This window comes from Rhinolophus ferrumequinum, chromosome 11, assembly GCF_004115265.2.
Source record: "Rhinolophus ferrumequinum isolate MPI-CBG mRhiFer1 chromosome 11, mRhiFer1_v1.p, whole genome shotgun sequence".
In the NCBI taxonomy this organism is placed as follows: domain Eukaryota; kingdom Metazoa; phylum Chordata; class Mammalia; order Chiroptera; family Rhinolophidae; genus Rhinolophus; species Rhinolophus ferrumequinum.
The window spans coordinates 18,242,485-18,250,361 of record NC_046294.1 but is presented as its reverse complement, the minus strand read 5'-3'; the positions used below and the strand labels follow the sequence as shown (position 1 = coordinate 18,250,361).

At 39.5% G+C, this 7,877-nt stretch overlaps 1 pseudogene; it reads right to left on the bottom strand.

The window, feature by feature from the left end:
• Positions 1-1,513: 1,513 nt before the first annotated feature.
• On the bottom strand, positions 1,514-2,139 carry LOC117030842 (40S ribosomal protein S8-like; annotated as a pseudogene).
• Positions 2,140-7,877: the final 5,738 nt, after the last annotated feature.

The window sequence follows — 7,877 nt, the reverse complement described above, 5'->3', positions numbered from 1 at the left end:
AATAATGTTGGCCTCATAAAATGAGTTAGGGAGTGTTGTATCTTCTTCAATTTTTTGAGTAGGACAAGTATTAGATCCTCTTTGAAGGTTTGGTAGAATTCACTAGTGAAGCCATCTGGTCCCGGACTTTTGCTTTTGGGAAGGTTTTGGATGACTGATTCAATTTCCTTATTGATTTGTCTATTTAGATTTTCCAATTCTTTTTGATTCAGCCTAGGAAGACTATATGTTTCTAAGAACTTGTCCATTTCTTCTAGATTATTGAATTTGGTGTCATATAGTCCTTCACAGCATTCTTGGATGATCCTTTGTATTTCTTTAGCATCTGTGATAACTTCCCCTCTTTCATTTCTGATTTTGTTTATTAGTGTCTTTTCTCTTTTTATCTTAATGAGTCTAGCCAAGAGTTTGTCAATTTTATAAATCTTTTCAAAGAACCAGCTCTTTGTCACATTATTTTTTTCTATTGTCTTTTTGTTCTCTATTTCACTTAGTTCTGCTCTGATTTTTATTATTTCCTTTCTTCTGCTAACTTTGGGTTTCATTTGTTCTTCTTTTTCTAGTTATTTAAGGGGTTATTTATCTGGGATTTGTCTTGTTTCTTGATATAGGCCTGTAAAACTACAAATTTCCCTCTTCAAACTGCTTTCGCTGCATCCCAAAAATTTTGGTAGGATGTATTTTCATTCTCATTTGTTTCTATGTATATTTTGATTTCTCCTCTTATTTCTTCTTTGACCTGGTCGTTCTTTAAGAGTATGTTGTTTAATCTCCACATACTTGTGGTATTTCCTGATTTTTTTTTTTGTAGTTGATATACAATTTCAAATCCTTGCGATCAGAGAATATGGTTGGTATGATTTCAATCTTCTTAAATTTGCTGAGGCTAGTTTATGTCCCAATATATGGTCTATCCTTGAAAATGTTCCATGTACACTAGAAAAAAATGTATAGTCTGATGTTCTAGGATGAAGTGCTCTATAAATGTCAATTATGTCCATTTCATAAAATGTGTCACTTAGGGCTGATATTTCTTTATTTATTTTCTGTTTGGATGATCTATTCATAGCTGTCAATGATGTATTTAGGCCCACTACTATACTTGTGTTTTGGTTAATTTCTCTTAATTTAGTTCTGTTAGTAGTTGCTTGGTATGTTTCGGTGCTCCCTGATTGGGGGCATAAATATTGATGACTCTTATGTCTTCTTGTTGTATAGTCCCCTTTATCATTAAGAAATGTCCATCTTTGTCTCTTGTTACCTTTTTTATCGTGAAGTCTGTTCATCTGATATAAGTATGACTACACCTGATTTTCTCTAGATACCATTTGGTTGGAGTGTCAATTTCCACCTTTCACTTTGAGTCTGTGTTTGTCTTTGTAGCTGAGATGTGTCTCTTGGAGACAGCATATGCTTGGATTTACTTTTTTGATCCAATCTGCTACTCTGTGCCTTTTGTCCCCCACAGAACACGAAAAACTTTTATTACACGGACTTAGCTAGGAGGGATGATCTATTTGCCTTTCTGGGCCTTGATTTTCCTCAGATAGAATTCCAGCTGCTTGCCCTCTAGCACATAGCCATCTGCTCGGCCACACTGGCCTGGTCCTGAAGTGATGCTTGTGAAAAGCTTGTCCTGCTGGAACTGCTCCTCTAGAAGATTGCTGATTTTGTCATTCTTTTTCCTTCCATCATATTTCTTCTGAATTTTCTTTGATCATTTTTGTTTAAAATCTCTTCCTCCTCGGGAGTCAGCTTGGCCCCCTTCTTGCGGCCCAGGGGCAATGCATAGTGGGACTCTTACCACTGTCAGTACAGTGTGCTGTTGACGAGCACAATGCAGTTCTTTCGTACAGTCTTGGTGCCGACCAGTTCGTTGTTGGATGCATTGTACACCACATCAATAACCCTTGTTTTGCATGAACAACACTCTGAGCGCCAGGAGAAGTTCCCCACATCCAGCCTCAATGCATGGTACTTCTTGTTGCCTCCACGCACATGGACTGTGTGTATGAGGTGGGGACCAATCTTAGTGTTGGTGGCAGGGCGTCCCAGCTCATATTTTCGCTTCTTGTGGTAGGCCTTTCTCTTGCCCCTGGTCTTGCGGCGCTTGTGCCAATTGTCCCGAGAGATGCCCATGGCTCAGCGTCAACTGGAAAGAGACTCTGTGCCTTTTTATTGGTGAGTTCAGTCCATGTACATTTAGGGTGATTATTGATATGTGAAGATTTCCTATCATTCTATCTTTGGTTTTCTGGTAATACTGTGTCTGCGTTGTTTCTTTGCCTTTTTGTTGTCGTCCATTATTTCTGCGTGGTGGTATTCTATGATTTTTCCCTCTGTTACTTCTTTTATTATGTTATATGTTTCAGTTCTGGATTATTTTTGATTATTATTTTAGTTACCATTAAGGTTATGTAAAAGAAAGTTGCATATTTAGAGTATTTCATTTTCTTCAGCATGCTTACTTTCTCCATTCCCATATTCCGGTTCAGGCCTTTACTCTCCCCCTTTTTATATTTTGGTTGTCACAAATTATCCTTATGTTTGCTGGTCGAATAGCCTCCTTCAGTATTTCTTGTAGTGCAGGTTGCGTGTTAGAAAATTCCCTCAGCTTCTGTATGTCTGGAAAGGTCTTTAATCCTCCTTCATATCTAAAGAATATCTTTGCTGGATATATTATTCTTGGCTCATACTTTCTCTCTTTCAATAATTTGAATATTTGATTCCACTCCCTCCTGGCTTGTAGAGTTTCTGCTGAGAAATCTGATAATAATCTAATGGGCTTTCCTTTGTAGGTTACTGTCTTCTTTTCCCTGGCTGCCTTGAGGATTTTTTTTTTTTGTCGTTAATTTTTGACAGCTTCAATACAATGTGCTTTGGAGAAGGCCTGTTGGGATTGAGGTTATTAGGTGTTCTATTTGCTTCTTGGGTTTGAGGATCCAGTTCTTTCCACAAGTCTGGGAAGTTCTTGTCAAATATTTGTTTGAATATAGTCTCTGTTCCCTTCTCTCCTTTTCCTGCTTTTGGTACGTTCATTATTCTTATATTGCTCTTTCTGATGGAGTCAGAAAGTTATTGCAGAGTTCTTTCTTTTCAGTCTCAAGTCTCTTTCTTCTTCCATCCATGTCATTTCCAGGTTTCTATCTTCGATGTCACTGATTCTTTCCTCCATCTGGTCAACTCTACTACTTAAGCTGGCTATTTCATTCTTCATTTCTTTTATTGAGTTCTTAATCTCCAGAAATTCAATTTGGTTCTATTTTAAAATTTCAATCTCTTTGGTAAAATATTCATTATTTTCTTTGATTGAGTTTCTGAGTTCACTAAACTACTTGTCTGTGTTTTCTTGCATCTCGTTGAGTTTTTTAAGATCTGCATTCTTGAATTCTCTGTCATTTAAGTTACATATTTCCATGCCTTTAAGGTCATTTTCTGGAGACATTATATTTTCTTTCTGAGCTGTCTTGTTACCTTAGTTATTCGTGGCTATTAATGATTTATTATTTCTCTTCCTAGATATCTACAGGAGTGGGTTCTGCAACAGGTTGATAGAAAGAGGTCTTCCTTTTGTTTTCCAGTAGTTTCTGGTAGAATGTTTTATTTTCTCTCTGGCTGCAGCCTTTTATTCTCTCTCACACTGTAGTGTTATACTTTCTCTGCACTATTTTGGCTTCTCACACAATGGGAGGATTCCCTAGAAGGCGGGCTTCTCCTTTGTGAACAGTTCACCTGGATCATAGTGGGGTGCTTCTGTGGGGGGATGTGGAGAGCTTCTGAAGTTCTAAAGTTCTTTCTGCACCAGATTCAGAGACCGTGTGTTTCAGCAGCTCTGTTTACTCCTGCATGGATCTGCCCAGATAGGTGGGAACAGGGGTGGGTTGGGTTGTGAGAGGTGACCCAGAGCAATGGCGGCGACTACCACCACAGCCAGTTCTGCTTCCACAGCTCCCTCCCCTTTGCTGGAACTACTTGGGCTGTGAGTCCATATCTGCGGACCACAGTTCTCAGAACTGCAAATAGTGTATTCTTTTGATCCGACCCTAGACCCTACTACTGCTCTGCTTCTAGCACTGGGATGGTAGGGATGGGGAGAGCTCTGGGAGGGTAAAGAGGGGTTGGCTAGTCTCAGTGCCTAAGGCTTCCATTCTCTGCTAGGCAGTGAGGACTTAAACCACCATTTTCAGCCTTCTTCCCTCAGACTTTGTTTCAAGGTCTCTGCCATGAGCGTGATGATTGGGTTCAGTGGTGTTATATCTTTTCCCCTAAGCCCTGTGTGCCATAAGCGAAGCCCTAGCAATCCAAATTGTTCCCTCTTCTGCAACTGCAGTCGTTCCAGAATGCAGAGAGCTCCGAGCACCGAGTTAGGTCTGCTTCCTGCACCCATGTGGACCCGTCTCTGCACTTCTCCCTTCCCTCCTACCCTATTCGCGTAATTTGCCCACCTTTAGATGATTTCAGTAGTGCATCTCTTAGTCTTGACTGTCTGCTGTGCAGGGAGTCTATTGTGGAGTTATAGTTGTTCAATTTGTTGTAAATTCCAGGTGAGATTTCAAGAGGTTCACCTCACGCCGCCATTTTTATGACGTCTCCTTTCTGACCTTCTTTATTGGCTTATTTGCCATTGGGTTTGTGATAAAAATACATGAAGTTGCTTTTCTATGTTTAAAAACAAAAAATAGCTAATAATCTGTTTATAATATGGATCCTCATTCATTTTCATAAGATTTTTTCACCCTCTAGTAAGTAAACCACGGTCTATGGCACTGATATCTTAAAGACTACATAATTAACCTGTCTGCAGCCAATTTGAGTCTACTTGGTTAGGGGTTAAACCTTCACCTGTGACAAAGCCCTTGAGTCAAAGAGCTTAGCCCCTCTCTCCAGATACCTCTGTTGGCTCTAAATGTTGTTCAAAATAACCTAGAAAGGAACAGCACTTGGGACATTGGATCTAGTTTTGCCTACTGTTCCTGGTGCTTTGCTTTGGACATGTCATATTACAGCTTGCAGACACAGCTGAATCACTAAGTAAAAAGAGCAAAATATTGCTCCATTTCCAAGAGATCAAACCAAAAGGACTATGTACTAAAATTCTGCTAGTTTGAAATAATTGTTGACAAGTAAGAAAATCTTACTCTTCATTCCAAACTTGAGTTTTGTTTGCTCCAGTAGAACTTGCTCCTCCTGGCGCCAATCAGTGTCATATAGAGCAGCGTATTTTCCAGTGTCATTGCTTCTCACTAAGGCTCGAGAAGCCTGGTTTCCTACTAGAAAGTATCTCTGCATCTACAGAAACTAGACACAATTAGCAGCTCTTACCTGTGAAAATGGGTGGTCTTATGTCATCCCTGCCTAAATTCTAAGACTGAAGTCACCATTCTAGATTATATCAGCATCCTTCAAATCTCTGCCATTTTGCTCCCTAAATGCCAGTTTCTTAATGCTGCAGACTAAGGCCCAAGATGTAAATAAATACTCCTTTCTTCTCCTCCTTAGAACTGATTAAGAATTAAGTACTCTAGTTAGAATGATACTAAAATGCTAAATGAACAAACAAACAGCTTGGTTACTGGTAAAGCTAAATAAAGATGTGCTAAGATATATTGTCACCATGGACTTTCTAATATTCACTCATGAATCGTTGAGCCTAACCCACCCCTTCTTAAGTCCTTAGCATGACAGGACAGCCTCAGGTCTCCCCCAAATGGCAGAGCATACATACTCCTGTAACTGTTACCAAGATGCACACCTCTGAGGGCAAGCAGATCCAGATGAAAAAGTCAGAGGAGGTTAAACCAAGCTAGCTCTGTTCTTGCTCTTAAATTCACCAATCAGATAAATTGCCTCTCTTCCTTTAGGGAAGAATTAGGAAGTAGGAGGGAGTAAAGTGAGGCCAGAAGTATTCTAACAATTTTTTTCTTCCAAGGCATGGGGTACAAAATCTCTTCAATGCATGGAAATGTGGCTCTTGGAAAATATTATTTTTGTCTGAAACAGATATTTTTTAATATTGTAACAATATTTTTAAATGCTAGCAGGGAACACCTTTTCACCGCTCTCCATGTTTTCACAGGGAGGGATGTCCATTAGAGTAATACCACTGACTTCCTCACTTATTTTCCCCACCTGGATGACAGTTACTCTTCTGATTGTTAATTTGTAAGAACCAGCTGGGCTTAAAGAGTTCGGCTCCTTTCTCTCACTATCGTCTCTCTCTTTGAATACTCTGGATTCTCATTTCTCTCCTCCATGGAATGGGCCTGTAGTTTGGAATAAGTTCCATTTTGGTGGGGTGTATTTGCAGGTACACTTGGCTGCATTTAAATCACATTCTCCAGTAGCTTCATCAGTCATAAAGCTGATGTTTTCATCTCCACCTGTCAATCTCCTGTGCCTGACTCTCAATTGCTACTGAAATCAACTGGAGAAAAAAAGGAGGGTGTTGTGTATCAGGTCCCTTTCAGCCCCAACAGTAATGTAGAGAAAATATGTGACAGTGCCTGGCTTGGGGCAGGCAATTAATAAATCTAAGTTTTCTTCTATTTTAAGTTGAAACATCTATCATACAGATTCAAAGATCATTTTTTTTCCATATCTCTCACCCTTGCATATGATTTAAAGACCATTCAACTAGATAAAAATCAAGCTCTTCTCTGCTCCTTCTATCATATATCATTTGATCAGGCTAAAATAATACATCAATTATCTTCTGGCAAACTCCTTGAGTTTTCTTTTTCCTGTCTCTCTGTCCATCTACATCATCCAGGCCCAAGTGATGATCCGCTTTTTGTGAAGTCTCACCACTTTCAACAGGTCTTGATGAAAGTGAGGGTAGGAAATAATCAAACCATACGGTATAGTTAATTTCTGTGACCCCAAAGACAGCTAATGGCACCACGGAAGCACCAAGGGGAGTAGGTTCTTTGTGATAAAACGGGTCAAACTTGTTTTCCATGATGTGTCTGCATTGTATAAGTCAGTATTATTGTATTTCTCTATTCTGTTCAGAAAGCTGCTCTCGTTCCTGCTGTGGTGCAACAGGAGTGTGTGTTTTCCCTGCAAACAGATGGGTTTCGCAGCCTGGAGATGTAACACAATGCACATCCCAATTGTGGCTGTCCCAATTTGCAGCCCCCAACCTTCTCTGGACAATTCCCAGGGTCTTTCTTTAATAATGGCCTTCACATATAAGAAGAGCTATTGTACAGCAAATCTACTTCTGAATAAGGCTGAACAAGAGGAAATAGCGCTAAATTACACAAAATCTATGCAGTTTGGACATTAGTAAGAACTCTCGAATAATAAAACTCTTGAGGAACATGGATGAAGGTTACGACAGTCTAGGATTATCCAGGTCATCCTGAGGAATAAATTGACAAAAAATCACTATGTAGAAAGCTTTAGGCCTGAGTAGGGTAACTCTGGTCTAGGTGCCACCATCACCCAGTTCCCCAATCGTGACAAACATCACTAATTGATCTTGGGACTCCTATTGAGCCCAGACCTGGCCATAGAATTATTTTCAATGTTGTGCTTCAGTAGAATATCACCAGTAGATCAGAGTCAGCGCATGAGACAAAAGCTTTGCCATCACTATTTTAAGCCTGCAAAGAAGTCTCTGAAGTCTCAGATATAGAAACTGGCATTCAGTATTTTATTATTAAATATGATTATCTTTGATATAATAAAGCACATTTGTGAAACTCCATCATCTCTTTAGTATAACACATTCCAAGAAAACTGGACTACCAATAATAAAGTTTCTGAAGATGGTGAATCTAAGGATCTCTAGTCTAATCCTGCCCCACATTATACCCCAAGGGGGATACAAGGAACACGAATGTTTAAAGAATGATACCCTCAGCAGATGGAGG